This window comes from Prionailurus viverrinus, chromosome B2 (genome assembly GCF_022837055.1).
Source record: "Prionailurus viverrinus isolate Anna chromosome B2, UM_Priviv_1.0, whole genome shotgun sequence".
Taxonomy (NCBI): domain Eukaryota; kingdom Metazoa; phylum Chordata; class Mammalia; order Carnivora; family Felidae; genus Prionailurus; species Prionailurus viverrinus.
In genome coordinates, this window is record NC_062565.1 from 21,292,327 (window position 1) to 21,315,189 (window position 22,863).

The 22,863-nt window shown below is 43.0% G+C and overlaps 1 protein-coding gene across 1 annotated transcript in view; it reads right to left on the bottom strand.

Moving 5' to 3' along the window:
* Positions 1–22,036, bottom strand: part of RREB1 (ras responsive element binding protein 1) — a 183,883-nt gene extending 161,847 nt beyond the window's left edge. Inside the window, exon 1 of the mRNA XM_047858102.1 lies at positions 21,890–22,036. The gene's annotated coding sequence lies outside the window, so the exon portion shown is untranslated. The remainder of the gene's footprint in view (positions 1–21,889) is intronic.
* Positions 22,037–22,863: the final 827 nt, after the last annotated feature.

Here is a 22,863-nt window from a genome sequence, read left to right on the forward strand (position 1 = left end):
GAACCCCACTACTTTACTTCCCTTTATGAAGATCGATGGAAAGAGGGTCTTGTTGCCAAGAAAAAAAAGCCATTTCTCCCACACAACTGGTTTGCTTTCAGACTAAAAGCACCCTCTGAATCTTCTTACTAATTATTTCCTTTATTTGCTTTGACTGCTAGGAAACTCAAGGTCAACTCTGAAGCCCACCCCTAGGAAATGATCTGGATTTCACGACACAGATTTTATGTATCAACCTTACCCCAAGCTTTGGCTTACAATTCTGCTTTAGCTTTGATTCACTTACCCATTTGTTTTAAATACTGGTGTGCTATGTGTATTTCTAGAATCGCTTTTTAGGATAGAGCAGGGCATACATGAATAAGTAAACAGGGTGAGCTTTTAATCTACTTCAAGACAAGTTTCTTAGATGAGCCCTTAAAGAGAATGGGCCAAAATCAGTAGTAGGGAAGTAGGAAAACCTTTAGCTGGCTATTCCTTTTCTATGGTCCATATAATTTTATACATTTCCAGATACACATGAGCTGTTACTTAATGTTACAAACGTTCTATCATCACTCATCCAAACCACTTGGAGGGGGTTCATTTGCAGAAGCTCTCTGGGTTTAAGGAGAGGAAGAAGCAGCAGGAACCCCAGGTCAATTACATATATCATCTTTTCTATCCACAGATACCTATGAAGATGCTACTAACAGCTGAGAAAATTGAGGCTCAAAAGGGTTAAATAATTTGCCTAAAGTTACACAAATGTAAATAGCCAAGCCAGATTATGAAACCAGGTCTGTGGTATTCAAAAGATCTGGCAATGGGGCACCTGCCTGGGTGGCTCAGCCGGTTGAGCGTCTGACTTCGGTTCAGGTCATGATCTCACGGTTTGTGGGTTCGAGCCCTGTGTCGGGTTCTGTGCTGACGACTCAGAGCCTGGAGCCTGCTTTGGATTTTGTGTCTCCCTCTCTCTCTGCTCCTCCCCTGCTCATGATCTGTCTCTCTCAGAAATAAATAAACATTAAAAAAAAAAAAAAAAAAAGCTTGGTGTATGTTCATTTTGTGAAAATGGAGGGAGTACACATTTATGATATGTACACTTTTCTGTGTGGATATTATACTTCAATAAAATGTTAACAAGCAAAGAAAAAGGTCACGGGGCTCTTCTCTCACCGTACGTCAATGTGACAAAACTCAGATGGAGTAGAGCAGAAGAAAGTCATGAGCTGGACGCATCAGCTGTGATGTTACCGCCTTAACTATTCAACACCAACGGCATTATTTTTAATGAATGAAATAGTAAATTTAATGAACGATGCTTCATAAGGTCTCCTCCAAATGTGGGCCATTCTCCAAGGACAATGGGTCAAAGGGATGGCCTAAGTTAAAACCCATGCCTGTGTGTCTGAGGCCTTGACAATAAGGCAGGAGGCCCAGAGTAGATGAAAAAGTCATAATAATGATAACAATATGTATTTTTTATTTTCCTTGTGCTAGACTTTCATCTTCTCCATTGAAAACATGTACAAGCACACAGAATATCCATAAATGGGCTTTTCACTGTGATGGATATTAAGTTCTCTGAGAGGCCTGATATTTTAGAAGAGTCTCTCCCATCAACTACCATTGTATATTTAAAGATGGAAGGGATGCCGGGTGCCTGGGTGGCTCCGTTGGTTAAGTGTCTGACTTTGGCTCAGGTCATGGTCTCGCAGTTCATAGTGAGTTCAAATCCTGCATCGGGCTCTGTGCTGACAGCTCAGAGCCTGGAGACTGCTTTGGATTCTGTGTCTTCCTCTCTCTCTGCCCCTTCCTCCCTCCCTCTCTCTCTGTCTCTCAAAAATACATAAACATTAAAGAAGTTTTTAAATGGAAGGGATACTTAGGTGGCTCAGTCAACTGAATGTCCAACTTTTGATGGCAGCTCAGGTCATGATTTCACAGTCATGGGATTGAGCCCCATGTCAGGCTCCACTGAGCATGGAGTCTGCTTAAGATTCTCTTTCTCTCCCCCCTACCCTTCTGCCCTGCTTGTGATCTCTCTCAAAACAAAACAAAACAAAACAAAACAAAACAAAACAAAACAAAACACAGTCTGAGTCTCTTCCAGTCCCTAGACATCTGCCAATCTTGTTATAGGCTGTAAACCTGACCATGACAATAGCTCTAAGGGATTCTTACCTGACTCAAGGACCAGGCAAGGACAACAGAACCAGGGGACAAAATGGGGAAGCCAAGCAAACGATGAATGTCATTATAAGCCACTGACAAGATCTCTTTAAACCCCAGAGTGATTTTAATGACTGGGCTGTCTGCGTCACTATTAGATGGATAGCAATTCTCTAGAAAACAGAAAATCCTATTTGACTACATAGTTAAAGGCAGAAAATCCAGTGGCTCAAAGCTAGGTTCTGGAGAGAGGCAGGCATTATCTTTCCTATCACAACCAGGATGCAGAAGCTGTATGACCACAGGCAAGTTTCCTTAGGTCTCTAAGTCCTAATTTCCTGTTCAATTGATTATTAATAGAACTTAAAGAGCGTTCTGGTGAGGAATACATGGGAGAATACTCCGAAACCACTTGGCACAGAGCCTGGTGCAAGGGTAGAGCTCAAAAGTTCTTTCACTCCATTCCATGGGCATCTGCTAAGAAGTCATCAGTCTGTCTGATATACTGGTTTCCCATACATGCCTTCCTTTTGTAGAATCCCTACTCTACACCATGGGGATGCTAAATGCCCAGTAAGGACTTGCTGAAGACATGAGTAACTTACATGGCACATAACACAATACCAAGACACAATTTTGATCCAAGTGGACCCTCTGGGCCTATTTCTGTGGGAGACCAGATTATTTTGTAATTAACAAAAGTCAGGATTTTGCTCTTAGGATTCACAAAGACAATGAGCACTCTGCGTCAGCTGTTTGACTCTGGGGAAGTTATTTAACCTCTGAGTGTCTCAGCTTCCTCTTCTATGAAATGGGCCAGTAATAGTAGTCTAGGGTTAAACATGAAGTCCCTGACGCATGGCCCTTAATTAGGTGACAGCTACATTATAACAAACATCCTGTGAATTTTTCCATTAAGCGATATGTGATCAATGAAAATGGAAGCCTACCATACTTTCAGTACTATCACTAGGTCCTGTGTGACTGTCAGTAGCACCAGGGAATCTTTTAAAATATTAAAGTCCTGGGGCACCTGGGTGGCTCGGTTGGTTAAGCATCTGACTTTGGCTCAGGTCATGATCTGAGCCACATGTGGTTTGTGAGTTCGAACCCCTTGTTGGGCTCTGTGCTGACAGCTCAGAGCCTGGAGCCTGCTTCAGATTCGTGTCTCCCTCTCTCTCTGCCCTTCCCCCCTCGACCTCTGTTTCTCTCTCTCTCTCAAAAATAAATAAACGTTAAAGAAAAGAAAAGAAAAAAGAAAAACTACTCAGTCCCTGCCTCCTCCTCCCTACTTGTCTTATTCCCTTGGTGTAAGTCAGGCCCAGGAACCTGAATTTTCAATGCATCCCCTGAGTGAGTCCCAGCAGATGGTCACTGAACTGACAAACAATGCCTGGAACATGCCGAAGAAACCAGATCAAATGTTGGGTGATTCCCCTCTCCCTCCAAGAGACGGATTTATGGTTTGGGTAAAAACCATTAAGAATACATTGGTTTTTTCATTGGTTTCACTTTGAGTTTCTGCCCTCCTGCTATACAAAGTGAAATCATAGGGAGCCTCACGGCGTGGGTCCTTACCTCCCACGTGAGGTGGAGTACCACGTGACCAGAAAGCTTAGAAAGGAAACACAAGTCAAGGGGAACCTATATACACATATTGTTTTTTCTTTCTTTCTTTCTTTCTTTCTTTCTTTCTTTCTTTCTTTTTCTTTTCTTTCTTTCTTTTCTTTCTTTCCTTTCTTTTTTTAAATTATAATGCCATTGAGACATGGGTATTACATGTGACAGATGGAAAAAAACAATGTCAGTTATTCTCCAGACAAAGCTTACTATACGCTGGACAATGCAAGTCTATGTATGAAGTTGTGACTCTAACCTCATGTTTATTACAGAATTTAGGGAAAAATCAGAGCATTGGAAATAAAATAGCAGGATCACAGGCACACCATGGGTGGTCTATAAGAAAAGTACTGAAATCTAGTGATCTCATAAATGTAAAAGAAGTAATGAATGGAAAGCAGCCTAATATATAGGATAAAATGAACCAGATTGCCAAAAATCTCAGGTAGGTTTCAACAACAGAAGTCAAGGGTTATAATGGTTTAGAATCATGGACTTGAGGGGCACCTGGGTGGCTCAGTCAGTTAAGCATCCAACTTTGACACAGGTCATGACCTCATAGTTCGAGGGTTAGAGCCCCATGTTGGGCTCTTTGCTGATGGCTCAGATCCTGGAGCCTGCTTCAGATTCTGTGTCTCCCTCTCTCTGTCCCTCCTCCTCTGCTGGCACTCTGTTTCTCTCTCTCTTAATAAATAAATAAATAAATAAATAAATAAATAAATAAATAAATATTTTAAAAAAATTTTTAAATAATGGGATTGAGCATTTTATCCATTTTGCATGGGACCAGAGCAGTAATTGAAACGGACAATCACCCAGATGTAGGTATTCATATTTCCTGCCTACTCTTAGCAGTATCTTATGCAACACAAGCACTTAATAAGTATTAATCAAAGATTATCATAATCAGCTCATAAAAAATACTAAAGAAAAACAAAACAGTATTATACATCCTCCAAAAAACTGTAAAATATACCATCTATAATAGCATCAAAGATTTCCAGGTCCTAGGAATATACATTATATATATTTCTATATGTATATAGAAAATTTTCTAGTTTTATAAAAAAAATTATAAAACTTTTGGGACATAAAGGATATAAATATAGAGAAATCAGTGTTTATGCACTTATATAATGCTTACTATGTGCTTTACACATATTATATGCAACACATTTAATCCTCTCAATTATCCAGTAAGGTAGGTACAATGATGATTCCTATTAACAAATAAGGAAACTGAAGTACATCAAGGTTAAATACATTCTCCAGGGTCATGGGGCCGATGAAGAGCAGAGTCAGGATCTGAACCTCAGGAAGTTGGGTACCTTCCTTTTAAAGACTCTGCACACCGCCTTTCAATGTGGTAGACTCCCTATTGTAAACAAGTCAGTTCTCCCCAAACTGGTCTATAGATTCAGTGCAGTCCTAATAAAAACTCCAACAGGTTCTCTTAGGGAATTTGTGCTGTTTCTAAAATTTATGTGGAAGGGCAAAAATGCCAAGAACACCAAGACATGCTTGAAGAAGACCGAGGCGGAGGAACTTGCTGTCCCCCATCCCTGCCCCCCCGCCCAAATGTCATGATTCACTCTAGGCCATGAGAAGGATAGCGCAGGGTTGGATCAAGCATTGACAGAGACCAATGGAAGAGAATAGAGAGCACAGGAACTGACACAGCACAAATGTCCACCAGGTATATGACACAGGTAGTATTCCAGATTATGTGAAAAAGATTGGATGTTTCAATAAGTCGTGGCTGGATGACCAAGTAGGCATTTAGATAAAAAAAGAAAACAAAGCCCTACCTTACAACATTCACAAAAATCAGTTTTCAGATAAATTAAATACAATGAAATCCCATGTGAAAGGCAGAACTACAGATAAAAGAGAGTATCTTTCACGAACCTAGGATAGGGAAGAACTTCTTAAACTAAATACAAAAGTACTGACTGCAAAGGAATCAAGTGATCAACCCAACAGTATTGAAAGAGTCTGTGAGCCTCCAAAAGCATCATAAACAGACTAAAAAAAGAAAAGTCACAAAGCGGTCAGATATTTGCAACACATATAATTGAAAAAAGATTCATAACCAGAGGACATAAAGGTGTCCTACAAATCAGTAACAAATCAGTAACAAAAAAAGCAACCCATAGAAAAATTGGCAAAAGTTTAAAACACTTGAGAAAAGAAGAGTATCCAAATGGCCAATACACCTTATTATTAATCAGGGAAAAGCAAATTAAAACCACAATGAGGCCTCATTTCATATTCACCAGACTGGCAAAAAGGAAAAAGTCTAGCAATACCAAGTTTTGGTGAAGATGTAAAGCAGTAAGAACTCTCACTCACTGTTACAGGGAGTCCAAACTGGGACAAATACTTTGGAAAACAGCTTGGAATTACAGCGTAAAGTTAAAAATACAAATAGCCTATGAGCCAACAACCCACCTCTAATATACATCCTAGAAAAACTTTCACACAACTATATTAGGAGATACATGCAATATAAGAATATTCTCAACAGCCTTTTTCAGAAGAGCCAAATGCTGAAAACAGTTCAAATGTCCACCAGCAGTAGAGAAATGCATCACTGTAGTATATAGAAATACCAAACAGTGAAATTGTACGAAACAGAGCTATAAGCATCGGCATGGCTAGTCTTGCAATCCCATTGTTAATAAAACAAGTAAAAAGTAATATATACCAAACACTTGTAAAACTGAGTAATGCCATTTAAGGATACCTACATAATTGTAAACTTCCCATGGAAAGAAGAAGGTGGTTTTGAAGCAGATTTCTAAGGCAATGTTCTTTTTCTTAATCTGCATGGGGGTTACATATGCCCAGTTGTTCATTATTCTTTAAAGCATACATATCTGTTTTCTACACTATTCTGAATGTATACCAAATTTCATGATTTCTGATTATCCTCTTAAGAAAGTGCAATTCATAGGGCGCCTGGGTGGTTCAGTCAGTTGAGCGTGTGACCAGCTCCAGTCATGATCTCAAGGTTCATGAGTTCCAACCCCGAGTTTGGCTTGTTGATGTCAGCTTGGAGCCCACTTTGGATCCTCTGTCCCCCCCACTCTCTGCCCCTCCCTAGCTTGCACTCTCTGTCTCAAAAATAAATAAAGCCTTAAAAAAAAAAAAAAGAAAAGAAAGAAAGAAAGTGCAATTCACCTTCCTTAATAGGAAAGTGGCTTGCTTTTCAAAAAGAAAAGCACACCACATACTTTCAAATTAAAAAATTCAAAGATATATCTCAGAAAATAATCCATGGACGACAGCAAGAATGTTCAATCACAAGGAACCCTAAATAAGAGTGATAGCTCAAGAAAATCTGATTTTACTATCATTTTTATAAAAGTTTGAAGACAAAGGCTGGTTATTCACACAGAGGTTGAGTTCCATTACACTCTGGGGGAATTACCATAAAAATAATTAGAAACAAGACAAGAAATGCTCAGCAGAGCAAATACCTGATGTTTTAGTCACATCTTATTTTATCCTTTTTTTTTTTAATGTTTATTTATTTTGAGGGAAAGAGAGAGACAGAGTATGAGCAGGGGAGGAGCAGAGAGAGAGAGGAAGACACAGAACCTGAAGCAGGCTCCAGGCTCTGAGCTGTCAGCACAGAGCCTGACTCAGGGCTCGAACTCATGAACCGTGAGATCATGACCTGAGCCGAAGTTGGACGCTTAACCGACTGAGCCACCCAGGCGCCCCTGCTTTGGTCACATTTTAAAGACCCACTGTAAGACTGAAATATAGCAGCACGACGATACTTTTTAACACTGCTTTTACATTTCTTCATGTTTTGCCTTAAAACAGAATTAAGAACTTTTACCCAGACCTAAGACTTTCCACCCTGATGGCAACTAAGTATAAGAATTATACAGAAAATACAAATTATTTCCCCTAATGTCTGACCTCACACTCTGACAGCAAATAGATTTCTGGTCAGCTAGGGCTTTCTGAAAATGGTTCTGCATTTGTTTTGACTGGGAGGCCACTTAAATCTTACCCACTTGTTTAGCCGCAAGGATTGAAACAAAATGTTTGCTGGCAAAACAAACACGGGTTTTAAAATTCTCCACTTGGGCTGCTGGATAAAACACTTGTTTACTGAAACAAATGTTTTATTTGGAAAATGCCTGCCAGTGTGGACACTTTCCAAAAAATACACCATGATGTGCTAGGATAGTGATGTCTCACCCTTGATAGAAGCTGGCATTTTAGGGTAACTTCACAAAGGTTAACCTTTGAACCTTTGAGAATAGAACCACAATGGGAAAACCAATCTGTTAAAAAAAAATAATAATAATAATAATCAACCCCTAAGACCTAGAAGGCTCTTACTGGGTCATTAAATAGGCTAGTTCAATCCCCTCAAAGTTAATCTCTTTATAATCAAGTTTATAAATGAAATAATAATAATAATAATGATAATAATAAAAATAATACTAGAGCCAAGCCTCTCCCTTTAGATTGATTCTATGCTTTCTAGCTCTCCTATGTGACATGACATGAAAAACCATTTCTGTTTCTTAAGCAGATACCCTGATTGTGGTGAGCACCAGGTGTTATATGTAAGTGTTGAATCGCTAAATTGTACACCTGAGACTACTATTACACTATATCTTGACCAACTGGAATTTAAATAAAAACTTAAAAAAAAAGAAATGCCATTATTAACCACAAAATAGGGTTAAGCATAAGGCAGTCTAACTTGAAATCCATCCACGGATGGACAGTACCATCCCTAAAGCACCACAAGTGAACATCCTGAAAGACAGTCTTGGGACCCTGTGTTTACTTTCATATGAAGGCTCCGGTAAACACATTACCTTTGGCCAAATAAGACTCTCACTGATAAAACTTGGGGGTTTTACCAACAGTGGGGTATCTGGGTGGCTCAGTAAGCATCCAACTCTTGGTTTCTGCTCAGGTCATGATCTTGTGGTTTCATGAGTTCAAGCCCCGTGTTGGGCTCTGTGATGGCAGCATGGAGCCTGCTTGGAATTCTCTCTCTTCCTCTCTCCCTGCCCCTCCCCCACTTGTGTGTGTGCACACACGCACGCTCTCTCTCTCTCAAAATAAATAAACTTAAAAACATTAAAAAAATTTTTTTAACATTTATTTATTTTTGAGAGACAGAGCATAAGTGGGAGAGGGGCAGAGAGAGGGAAACAGAATCTGAAGCAGACTCCAGGCTCTGAGCTGTCAGCACAGAGCCCCACGCAGGGCTCGAACCCACGAACTGTGAGATCATGACCTGAGCTGAAGTCGGATGTTTAACCGACTGAGCCACCCAGGCGCCTCACTTAAAAATGTTAAAAAAAAAAATCCTTATCAATAGTTTCCTGCTAATGTTAGGCAATAAGAAATAAAACAGATCATTGTTATGGACCATAATAATGGTCTCCAAACTTTTTAAAAGTACATCCTCCACCTCTAAAAATCATTTTGCATACATCCAAGTATATGCATATTTTTACACACCAACTATATACTACTATTAGACCTTATAAAACAGGTACAAAAATGGACAATGGAAAGAACTTGACGTATCTTCTAAGAAGACATACAGCTGACCAAGAAGCACATAAAAAGATGTGCAACATCATCAGTCAACAGGAATGTGAAAATCAAAGCCATGAGATACCACTGCATATCCACCAGGATGGCTGTAATAAAACAACGTTTTGCAGAAAAGAAAATAACAAGGGCTGCAAAGACATGGAGGAACTAGACCCCTTGTGCAGGGTTAGTGGGAAAGTGAAACTGGTGAAGCCACTGTGGGAAACAGTCTGGTGGTTCCTCAAACCATGTTAAGCTTGGAGTTACCACATGAGTAATTCTCCCCCTAGATATATGCCCAAAAGAACTGAAAATAAAGATTTGAACTGATACTTGTATATCCGTGCTCAGAGCAGCATTATTCAAAGCAACCAAAGTGTGGAAACAACCCAGAGGTCCATCACAGATGGCTAAACCAAATGCAGTACACAGGCAGTGGAATACTACTGAGCCATGAAAAGGAACCAAGTACTGACACATGCTACAATATGGATGAACTTTGAAAACATGATGTTAATGAAATGAACCAGACCCAAAAGGATGTATAGTTGTCCCCCTGTATCTGTGGGGGATATGTTCCAAGAACCCCAGCGGATGCCTAAAAGCACAGATAGTATCGAACCCTATATATACTATGTTTTTCCCATACAAACACATAGGTATGATAAATTTTAATTTGTAAATTAGGCACTGTCAGAGATTAACAACAAAGTAATTAATAAAAAAATAGAACAACTAAAAGAATGTTCTGTAATAAAAATCATGTGAATGTGGTCTCTCTCTCTCTCTCTCTCTCAGCATGGCTTACAGTATGGAAATCATCCTGCATCCTCTTGTGATGATATGAGATGATAAAATGCCTGTGATGAGAGGAAGTGAGGTGCATGACCTAGGCACTGTGACGTAGCGTTAGGCTGCTATTGATCTTATGAGGATATGTCAGGAGGAGGATCATTTGCTTCTGGACCATGGTTGACCGCGGGTAACTGGAGCCTCAGAAAATGAAACTGTGGATAACGGGAGGACTACTATCTACTGGTATGTGCTGTATGGTTCCACCTGTACAGAAAATCTAGAATGGGCATAAAAGACAGAAAGTAGATGAGAGGGAGAAGGGAGACTTGGGAAGTTCCTGCCTAATGGGTATGGGGTTTCTGTTTGGGGGTAATGAAGAATTTTGGACATAGCGTACTGTGAATGTAATTGATGCCACTGAAATGCACACTTAAAAATGATTACAATAGCAAATTTTATGCTACATGTTTTACCACAATTTTAACAAAGTAAAAAAAAAAAAAGGAGAAGCTAAAAATACAATAGAGGTTTTACTATGTTATTGTTGCATCGTAGTGGGTCACTGTGCACACGACAGGGCCTGGTGGCAAGTGGGGGAGGGAGCTTCCAAAGCCAAACCAGGAATTAGTGAATTGGATTGGACATGGGAGACAGGAAACACGGGGCAGGTAATAGGGCCTGAGTTTTGGTAATGTCCCCAACTCAAAATTTTACTTTTAATTCCAAAGGAAAGGGGACCACTTTCTGTAAACTTTCCTTAGAACTAAATACAGATCATCTGTGAGTTCTCGCCATACCTCACACCACAGACCCGGAAAACCCTCTTCACATCTCCTACAAAGTGTTCATTAGAATGCCAGCTTGCTGGGAATCCACGCTGGTGCAGCCACTCTGGAAAACAGTATGGCGGTTCCTCAAAAAACTAAAAATAGAACTACCCTACGACCCAGCAATTGCACTACTAGGCATTTATCCACGGGATCCAGGTGTGCTGTTTCGAGGGGACACATGCACCCCCATGTTTATAGCAGCGCTATCGACAATAGCCAAAGTATGGAAAGAGCCCAAATGTCCATTGATGGATGAATGGATAAAGAAGATGTGGTATATATATACAATGGAGTATACTCAGCAATCAAAAATAATGAAATCTTGCCATGTGCAACTACGTGGATGGAACTGGAGGGTATTATGCTAAGTGAAATTAGTCAGAGAAAGACAAATATCATATGACTTCACTCATAGGAGGACTTTAAGAGACAAAACAGATGAACATAAGGGAAGGGAAACAAAAATAATATAAAAACAGGGAGGGGGACAAAACAGAAGAGACTCATAAATATGGAGAACAAACTGAGGGTTACTGGAGGGGTTGTGGGAGGGGGGATGGGCTAAATGGGTAAGGAGCACTAAGGAATCTACTCCTGAAATCATTGTTGCACTATATGCTAATTTGGGTGTAAATTTTAAAACATAAAAAATAAAATTAAAAAAAAAAAAAAAAGAATGCCAGCTTGCTCACTGCAAGGGCCAAGGCACTGCCTTACCAAACAGACGGGTGTGCTTTTTCCATCATTTTATGGTCTTAGGTAAAACCCAGGTCCAACTGAAAATACTCCTTTTCAAAGCTGTTCTCAAAGTCATTTTCATCACTTTTCCCCCCTTGGGCTCACAAGCATCAATCATAGGGAAAAGTGACAGGAAATAATAAAAAGATTAACAGCTCAACATCAAGAAGCACCTATACTGCGTATGCGGAAAAGTGTCAAATATGAGGCTGGCCGAGGACCAAGGTAATCAAAAGTAAAATACACACGAGTTTGAGGGCTAGCTGACATTTCAGGAGGCAGAAGGCTCTGTTAAACACAGAAATGACAAAGCAAAGGGGCACAGCTACAGGACAATCTATTTCCGTACAAACACACAGCACAGAAATTTCCTGCATATACCGTCACAGAATTCCACTGTAAAACAGGCTCAGGTAGATTGTTGGATTGTTTGATTTTAAAAGCTGGAGTATTTTTCAAGTAAAATCTAAGAACTTAGCTTTACAAGAAAAGTAAAAAAAAAAAGTATGAAACTGCCAGGACCACCTGAACTTGCATTTTCTATGGATTTGTGATTCAGCAATATGAATTATTGGCCACTGTCTCTTGGCAATTAGTTGACGTTCATGATTACACTGTGCTGGAAAGGGCAAACATCTTTTAAGACTATAACATGAGCTAGTTGATTCAAATATGTATATAAATATACTTCTAAATAGAATTCGGTAAATTATACTGGGTGAGTGTGTGTGTGTGTGTGTGTGTGTGTGTGTGTAACAGTGCACAGGATTGTGAATATGTAGACATTCTAAGTTCTTGGTGAAACTCTAGATTGCCTTTGCCTGGTATGCTATCAGAGGAAACCCTTCCGTTGGTAATTAATTAAGTTCCTACCATGAAATCTTGGCTTTTAAAAGATGAGTCATCCAAACACAGAGAACTATACATTATCATAAATATTCTGGTTTAAAAGCATTCAGTTTTGGGGTGCCTGGGTGGCTCAGTCAGTTAAGCACCCGACTTTGGCTCAGGTCATGATCTCACAGTTTGTGAGTTAGAGCCCTGCATTGGGCTCTTTCACTGACAGGGTGGAGCCTGCTTCGAATACTCTATCTCCCTCTTTCTTTGCCTCTCCCCAGCCTGTGCTCGCTCTCAAAAATAAATAAACATTACAAAAAAATTTTTTTAAAAAGTATTCAGTTTTATAAAAACACAAATTCAAAAAGATATATGTACCCTTATGTTTATTGCCGTATTATTTACAACAGCCTTGTTATGGAAGCAACCTAAGTGTCCACTGATAGATGAATGGATACAGAAGATGGGTAGCATGCATTGGTCGTTCAGTGGTAGAATTCTTAAGATGTGGTATTTACATACAATGGAATATTACTCAGCCATAAAAAAGAATGAGATCTTTCCATTTACAACAACATGGCTGGACCTGGAGGGTACTATGCTAAGTGAAATAAGTCGTACAGGGAGACACAAATAGGACTTGATTTTACTTATACGTGAAACAAAATAAAGGAGCAAAGAAACAATAATAAATACAGAGAACAAACTGGTGGTTGCCAGAGGGGAAGGGTAGGGCGGATGAGGGAAAAAGGTGAAGGGGATTAAGAGGTACAAACTTCCAGTTATAAAGTTAGTAAGTCAGGGGGATGAAAAGTACAGCATGAGGAACACAGTCAATAATATTGTAATAATGTTGCATGGTGACAGATGATAATTACACTTATAATGATGAGCACAGAATGACGTGTAGAATTGTCTAATCACAATGTTGTACACCTGAAACGAATATAATAATGTATGTCAACTATGCTTCAATTTTTTAAAAATGATTTTTAAAAACAGTGTTCTGTTTTAGTTCCAGTGCTGATATTATTTCAAAACTTTTCTCAAGGCCCTCTCGAATGCTATATTAAAAAAAGTTGTCAAACTGGTTTTAACACATCTTCTCAGGACCGATAAGCAAAAGTTTACTAAAGCAGTTTTGAATAAGATAAACTCAGAACGATTCTATAAGTTTTCTCCCAGTTGGCAGCATGTTTTAATGAGCTGTTAAATAAGCTATATAAATTTCTAAAGCCACGAGAGAGACGTGAAGACGCTTCTCCTTTGGTAGGACGTGAACACACAACGCCTTGGGAACCACAGCTGACATCCTGTTGGACTGCCTAGCTCCAAACCTGTTCTGTGGGTATTATGAATGACTGAGTGCAAACAGTAAGGGGTTGTGAAAATAAGTTTCCAATGTTTAAAAAAAAAAAAGTGAACTGTAATAGATTTGGGTTGACCAAGAACTCTGACGAATGGCAACAATGTTTCTAATCTTTCTTGAGACTCCTACTTAACTATTTAACCTTCAAAATGGTTTAATTTCGTGACATGATCATTTATCTGATAATAAATTCACAGGTTCTTGCTCATTTAGAATTTTTGGTTGTGGGGCACCTGGGTGGCTTAGTTGGTCCAACTTCGGCTCAGGTCATGAACTTGAGGTTCGTGGGTTTGAGCCCCGCATCGGGCTCTGTGCTGACAGCTCAGAGCCTGTGTCCCCCTCTCTCTCTGCCCCTACTTTGCTCTCTCTCTCACTCTCAAAAATAAACATTAAAAAAATTTATTTTAAAAAAGAATTTTTGGGGCGCCTGGGTGGCGCAGTTGGTTAAGCGTCCGACTTCAGCTCAGGTCACGATCTCGTGGTCCGTGAGTTCGAGCCCCGCGTCAGGCTCTGGGCTGATGGCCCAGAGCCTGGAGCCTGTTTCCGATTCTGTGTCTCCCTCTCTCTCTGCCCCTCCCCCGTTCATGCTCTGTCTCTCTCTGTCCCCAAAATAAATAAACGTTGAAAAAAAAATTTTAAAAAAAAAAGAATTTTTTTTGGTTGTTGATATTCACATTTACATAAATCATTAAGATTTCACTAGAAAAAAAAATAGAACAATGGCAAGTATTACCTGACCCTCCATGTACATCAAGGGAGTATTTCCACAGAGTATGCAAAAAACGAACTCTGGAGACTAAGCAATAGCAGAAATTAAATTCTGTAAGTTCACATTTGACTGAGCACATTCTCTTATTCTACTCTTACAGCATCAAGAAAACTTTAAAATCGATATCAAGGTGTTAGCACTATTTCTGGCATCTTAAAGAAATTTCAAGCATAAAATTGCATTTTCTTGCTGCACTGATTAACTTCACAATTAGCTGCTGTTGGAAAGGATAGGCAAGCCACCCATCTGACTTCTCTTAGGAGAGCATATGAATTCTTTAAGCTGCACCAATACATTCTTAGTTTTATGTGTAACCTGGGATTCACTTTCTGACATTTTTAGAATATTCCCTTATATTGTCTTTTTAAATTTTTTTTAAGTGTATGTATTTATTTTGAGAGACAGAGAAAGCATGCATGTGTGCAAACAGGGGAGGGGCAGAGAGACAGAGACAGAGAGAGAGAATCCCAAGCAGGCTCCTGGCTCAGTGCAGAGCCTAACTTGGGGCTTGAACCCACAAAATGTGAGATCATGACCTGAGCCAAAATCGAATGCTTACCTGACTGAGCCGCCCAGGTGCTCCAACTCCCTTACATTGTAAATGAATTAAAAAATTTAGATTCTAGGGGCGCCTGGGTGGCTCAGTCGGTTAAACGTCCGGCTTCAGCTCAGGTCACCATCTCACGGTCCTTGAGTTTGAGCCCCGCGTCGGGCTCTGGGCTGATGGCTCAGAGCCTGGTGCCTGCTTCCGATTCTGTGTCTCCCTCTCTCTCTGCCCCTCCCCCGTTCATGCTCTGTCTCTCTCTGTTTCAAAAATAAATAAAAAAAAATTTAGATTCTATTGCATAACAATGTGAATGTACTTAACAGTACTGAACACTTAAAAAGGGTGAAGATGGTAAATTTTACGTGATGTGTATTTTACCACAATTAAAAAAACCCACAAACACCTAGATTCTATCATCTTTTACTGCTCTTCAGTGAAGATAAAAAAAAAAAAAAAAAAGGCTCAACAACAACAAAAAACCATCCTTGGCTTCAAAAGTTAGAATCTTAGAAAAATGGATAGTTTAAATTCTCTATGGGGGAGAGAATACTGCCCATGTAACCTCCTGAACTGCTTTTTTTTTTTAATGTTTATTTTTAGAGAGAGAGAGAGAGAGAGAGAGAGGGAGAGAGAGAGAGAGTAAGCAAGACTTCTCAAGCAGGCTTCATACTGTCAGCGCAGAGCCTGACTTGGGGCTTGAACTCATGAACCATGAGATCATGACCTGAGCAGAAATCAAGAGTCAGACACTTAACCGACTGAGCCATGCAGAACCCCCCTCCCCTATCGATTTTAATCATTAGTTTCTGCCTGCTAGACCACCAGACGTGTAATAACATCTGAAGGTGAATTTTTCTCTTTATAGCTTATAAACAAGAAAGGAAAAGGAAGGGCAGGCAAATGATAATTTGTAGCCAGACAACAATTTATAGCATGAGGTTAACTGAAAGCTGGCTGTGACAGAACATTTGCTACTGCTCAAGAGGACAGAGATTTGTTTTTCTGACAATAAAGAAATAAACAGATACTTGGATATGCAGATATTCTTTGAAAAAGGTGTCAACAGCAGTCACCTTTTAGAAACCCAACCGTAAATTTCTGACTACTTATTTCTCCAGAGGATGTGTGGTTGGAGAGCCCATGCCTTGCCTCTGACTCTTCCCTTGAAAAAGATCAGCCCAACAGTCTTCTCCTGAAGATACCGCCAAACACTGCACCCTGGGTCTGCGTATCCAAAAGTGCGGGAAGCGGTCTGCCCAGGGCTTCATCTTTGACAGGCTAGGATGGACAGAATGAGTCGCTCCGAATCATACCCAAACCCTCTTCCTACCCAGCAGGGCAGATGACCTCCACCCCTGCTTCCAGACCGGTGCTAAATTTGGAAAGCATCAGGTCATCTGGGTAAAAACAACTTCAAGTACTGCCTCTCAATGACTGTCCACTAGGAACAAAAGGAACACACGAAAAGTAGGAACTCTTGCTCTCCCAAGGGGAGACAGGAGGCTCAGGGGAGGCCTCAGAACTGGTAGAACCAACTGGCTAAGGTATTGGTTCCCCAAAGGAATCCATACCAGAGTGGCCTGTAAAGCTTATTAAAAATACAGATTGCCAGCTCAGGAGATTGTGATTCTGTGTCTATGGCCCCTTAATCTGATGAGTCAGGTTAAGGAGACATTGAGTGAAACCACTTGAGCTAGAACAGTGCTGGATGAGTGGATGGGCTCTAACTAAAGGCCCAGGAATGACCCCTTTGTTGTGCTTTGTGAGGGAGGAGGAGAATTTTAAAAAATATATGTTTTTCTTACATATATATAAATTCTAATTGTGCATGTTCCCTCACACTGGTCCTTTAGTCACCAAGTTCAAACTGAGGAGTTCACTCCCCACCTGTGGCTCTGGCCAATAATCACCTACTTCTATATGGATGACTCATATCACTACTTCCGGCCAAGACTCATCCATTTTCCCTAAACCCGCTTCCAATCACAGCTTCAGATTCCATTTCTCGAATCAACTCTTCAATTTACCATAAACAATGGCTTCCTGTTCCAATTTCTGTTGATAGTACCGCCTCTCAAGTCTTTCGGACTTAAATTCTTACCCATCACTCTCCACATTCATATACTATCATGGATACTACACTTATCAAGGCCCCCTTGGATCCCTGTGACAGTTCCTCATGGTCCCTAACCCCCCTCTCCAATCTAACTCACAAGATTAACCTTCCCCAAATGCAACTCTGACATGTATTCCCCTTACTCAGAATCCTGTCTTAATTCCACATTACCTATAGAGAAAGTCCTTCCACCAAACTTAGCCAGGCATTCATGGTCCCTAATTGGTCTGTCCCTAACCTATCATGACCAATGTGACCATGTCCAATGACCAACTTCACATTTGATCCAACTCCTGTTGCAAAGCTGGTCTAGTCAAAGTCCCCACTTGTGCCCTACAATTTCCTGCCTCTTGGCTGATCTCATTTCTACCACTTTTTCTTTGTAGCTATAAACATCGTGTGCATCCTTTAAGGCCTAAGTTCAAATTCTACCAACTCCCTCTGGAACACTTCCCGATGGGTGCCACTCCAGAACACGCGCAGCACTCTGCAACATCTGAGCCTTTCCTAAGTAAGGGTGTGCCCTCTCCCCTTCACTGTCCCTCAGGCTCTCCACTCTCTGCCCCCTCCCCCTCAAGCATGCTCCTAGGGCACTTTCAGACTCACCTCTCACTGACAATCATATACTAGCTGTCTGGCAATGTCTCCCTAGGAAGACCAAACTTTCAATTCCTGCAGAGAACCAATTCAGGTTCACAGATAACATTTTAGAGAACAAACAGAAAAAGAAGAGAAAAAAAATGTCTCATTCCATTTCTCAACTCCTGGTACCTTTCATCTATGAGTCCATCCATCATCTCTTTTTATGCATATATGCACATATTTTTACTTACCTCTTGAACAGTTAAATTTCTTGTACTTGTCATCCAGCTACAGCCCCCAGCTTAACTGACCATAGATTTGACTCTTTTAGGAACATGAACATGTTTCTGTGTCATCTCCAAAGTGCTTCACACAGTTCTATACACAAAGTTGTCAGAGAAAATGTTTCAAGAATATGTATGTTAATTAAAAAAAATATTTGAGGGGCGCCTGGGTGGCGCAGTCGGTTAAGCGTCCGACTTCAGCCAGGTCATGATCTCGCGGTCCGGGAGTTCGAGCCCCGCGTCGGGCTCTGGGCTGACGGCTCAGAGCCTGGAGCCTGTTTCCGATTCTGTGTCTCCCTCTCTCTCTGCCCCTACCCCGTTCATGCTCTGTCTCTCTTTGTCCCAAAAATAAAATAAACGTTGAAAAAAAAAATTAAAAAAAAAAATATTTGAGGGAGGGGGCAGTGGCTGTGATACATGGTTACAAATACATCGCCCAAAATAATCTATGTGAAAACCTACTACATATAGGTGATTTCTTGAAAACTTCTCCCAAATTTATGTAACAAATATTTTAAATAAGCAAAGATAATTCACAATATTAAGGATCCTGCTGTTGATCCTTTCTTAACAGATAGTCACTCCTTAATCGAATTTCCTTTATAAATCTGATTTACAACTAAAATGAAGACCACCCTACATATAAATGTTTCATGAACTCAAATGAAATTTGGGGAGTGGGGGGAAGAAGGAAGTGTGAAACTTCATTTCTTCCTTAAAATTTCAGGGGCGCCTGGGTGGCGCAGTCGGTTAAGCGTCCGACTTCAGCCAGGTCACGATCTCTCGGTCCGGGAGTTCGAGCCCCGCGTCGGGCTCTGGGCTGATGGCTCAGAGCCTGGAGCCTGTTTCCAATTCTGTGTCTCCCTCTCTCTCTGCCCCTCCCCCGTTCATGCTCTGTCTCTCTCTGTCCAAAAATAAAAAAAATAAAAAGTTGAAAAAAAAAATATTAAAAAAAAAAATTTCAATTAATTTCTATGGCAATAATTCTGGTTTGAACCAAGGTTTTGCAGGGTTTTTTTTTTTTATGTTTATTTATTTTTGAAAGAGAGAGAGAGAGCATGAGCAAGGGAGGGGCAGGGAGAGGGAGACACAGAATCCGAAGCAGGCTCCAGGCTCCGAGCTGTCAGCACTAAACTGAACGTGGGGCTCAAACTCATCAACAGGGACATCATCAAGACCTGAGCTGAAGTGGACTTAGCCGACTGAGCTAAAGGGACCCAGGTGCCTCTTTACCAAGGTTTTAAAGTCGAATTATCTCACACAGAAGGAAGCCATGCTCCTTAACAAAGTGACAAAATCTAAGATTATGAAAGTGTTCATTTTTTTTTCAAGTGTCCAGAAAACTACTGTGTAACTCTGCCTTTTACATCCAGAACGTAAGACAGTCCGATGTATGGGATTTGTCGGCTTCCAACACAGTTGTTCCACAGTCTGGGCCAACACCGGAAGTGAGAATAAAGACTTTTTTTTTTTTTTTTTTAAATTTTTTTTCAACGTTTTTAATTTATTTTTGAGACAGAGAGAGACAGAGCATGAACGGGGGAGGGGCAGAGAGAGAGGGAGACACAGAATCGGAAACAGGCTCCAGGCTCCGAGCCATCAGCCCAGAGCCCGACGCGGGGCTCGAACTCACGGACCGCGAGATCGTGACCTGGCTGAAGTCGGACGCTTAACCGACTGCGCCACCCAGGCGCCCCGAGAATAAAGACTTTTGCCAGTTGAACTGAAGATCCTTTATGGAGAAAGTAGTGTGAAAAGTCCAAGTCTCCCACCCCAAAGAAGACCAACTATTATTATTCATTATTATTATTATTATTCACATTTTACTAGTGAGACAACTCAGTGAAGTTAAAAAAAAAAAAAGTAAACTTGGAATGATTAGATGCCCACAAAAGTCTTCACTACAAACGAACCTCTTCTTTTACGTATTTAGAATATGATTCAATTTACAAAAATTCAATTTGCTTTCTATGAATACACACTCTTTAATGCAAAGTACATCTCAATTTTGGTTACTTCCTCTAGGATGGCCTTGGAAACGAATTTACAGTAACACCTAAGGCAGCTTTTCCGAGAACTCTGAAAATCTCTTTAGAGGATAACACATCCTTTTTTCTCTTCTGAATAAAACTCCGGCAGCTGCACATTTTCTTCTGAGTTTGTGGCATCATGGTTCTTTGGGCCTTGGCTCCACAGCCCTGTCCCGTCCTCTGTAACTAAGGTCCACTGAACAAAACCAGAAGGAAACATGGGACAAAACTCCAGAAGCGTGCCTCAATGAGCTGCAAAGCCCACAGTGCTAAGCCTCCTCTTTTCAGTCTCTTTTCTTATTCTTTTCCCCTTGACTCTGCTTGTGTCCCCAGCATTCAAACCCAAAGCCCATCACTTTTAAATCTGGATTCATCCCTCCCCTAATCACATGCACAGGGTGTGAGGTGCCAGTGTGCTCAGGGGGAAACTAACTGGGCCGCTATCGCTTCTTCTGCATTGAGCAGGGCTGGGTTTTTGGGGTTTTTCTTCTTCTTCTTCTCCTTTTAATAAAGGCCTTTTCATGTTTGTTTCTCAAGCCTTCCCCAGATACAAAACTGTCACTGTCCTCTCCTCCTTCCAACTCTACGGTATCAGCTTCAAACCTTTGTATCAACTAAGTCAGCGTCTGTTAAGAACTTTGGTACATTTATGGCACCGGGGGGCCTGCACTCAGGAGACTCAAACTTTAACGCAAAAACGTCTTATGTATGATCTCGGAAACAGTAAAAAACAACCACGAAATAGGGCAAAAACCCACCTCTTTCCCCTGCTTTCCTTTCACGTCCTGGTTCCGTAATAAGAAAAGTTAATCCACCCCCTAGTGTCCCGGCAGCCTCGTCCTGGTCAGGCTCACCTAGAACATTCATTGCATCATTGCATCCAAGCCAAACTCGGTTACTGAGGCAACTAAGTTTTTCTTCCCAAAGGGTCACAGGGAAACACATCCCTCGGGATCCCCTGGTAACCGTCCACCGATAATGCTGGGGAACCACAACAGCAAAAGACTGGCTGTCCAAGGCTGGCGTTGGCCGCCTCTGCCGGCAAGGGGGAGGGGGGGTTCTGCGTGGGGGTGTGCAGCGTCCAGTTACATTCCTGACCCACTTTCGCATCCCCTCCCTCCCCCTTCTCCTCCTCCTTCTCCTCCTCCTGCCGGGCAGGCCGCGAGGGCACCCGCGCTCCGCAGAGCCACCCTCGAGCCCTCCCTAAGCCGCCGTGGGCGGGGGTGCACCCGGCGTCGGGCTCTGCTGGGGACCCGGAGGGAGCCGGCCCCCGCCCCCACCCCCGGCTTCCCCTGCGCGGCCCCTCCCTGGTCACATGGGCTCGCGAGCACCTGTTGGCGACTTCGGCTTCTAGCAGAGCCCCTCCCGCCGCCCAGGCGAAGCCCCCTGCGGCAAGGGATGGGAACGCTTCCCCGCGCACGTTCCGCAAACCCCGCTGGGGTGGACGAGGGCGCGGGGGCTGGTGGGCGCCGCCTGCCCGGACGCTTAGCTTTGCAAAGTGCAGAAGCACCACGGCCGCGCGGCGACTGGGTGGAGGGGAGCCTACCCCTCCCTCCCCCCCCCCCCGCTCCCCCACACTCCCCGCCGAGCGGGAAGGTGGGGTGCGTCCGCCCCCAGCCCGACTCCGCTGGAAACCTGGTCTCCTCGCGGGCACCGGGAGGGGATGCTGAAGAGTCCGGGCCGGGGCCGCAGGGGCGAGGGCAGGTAGCGGGTGGTGACGGGTGGGTGTGTGTTCCGAGCCGCGGAGTCCAGGAAGGGGGCGGGAAGCCGCCGTCTCAGCTGCAACTTCTGAGCGTGCAAAGCAACTCAGCAACTTTGCCTGCGCTGCGCCCCTCCCCCGCGCCGCCGGGCCGGGCCGGGGGCTGCGCTGCGCTCGGGGGCCCCGGCGCCGGGCCCGGTGGGGAACAGATCTGGGGTGCGGGCTGGCGGGGGGCAGGGATGGTGTGGGAGGGCCGGGACTGCAGAAGTGGTACAGCTGCCCGAGAAGTAGGACTGGGGGTGCGCCTCCCCGCGCACCCCGGGGCTTGGAAACGACGCGCGGCCCCCGCCTGGGAGCCCTGGGGCCCCAAGCCGCGCCCGCCCCCGCGGCCCCCTCCGGGCCGGGCCAGCTCCCGCTGCCGGGTTCTGCTCGAGGAAGGGGCGGAGGATGGCGGCGGAGCCATGGAAACTGCCGGGTGGATAAATAAGGAGAGGGCCGCGCGAGGCCGTCCCCCGGCTGCCAGCATCTCGGCGGCGGATGCAGCGCCCTGGGAAGCGCGGCCGAGCCCGTACAAGTCCCATCCTCCCTCCGCCCCGGCGCTCCACGGCTCCGGCCTGGGCTAGGGGGGCGCCGCCGCGGGAGGCAGGCCCCGGCCCCGGGGGAGGTGCGGGGCCGAGGCGAGTGTGAAGGTGACCCGGGCCTCCCGGGGTCATTGGCTGTTTGCTCCGGCCGGCCCGAAGGACGGCGCGAGGCCCCAGCCGGTCCTGCCAGCCCGAAGAGCCTGGGGAAAGCCCCAGATTCGCGTCCAGAAAGATGCATTCGCCCAGTTCAGACATTCAGAAGCGTCAGGGGGGGCTAAACTTAGGCGTGAGGGGGAAGGTGGGGGACCTGGGCCAGCCTGGAGAGGTAC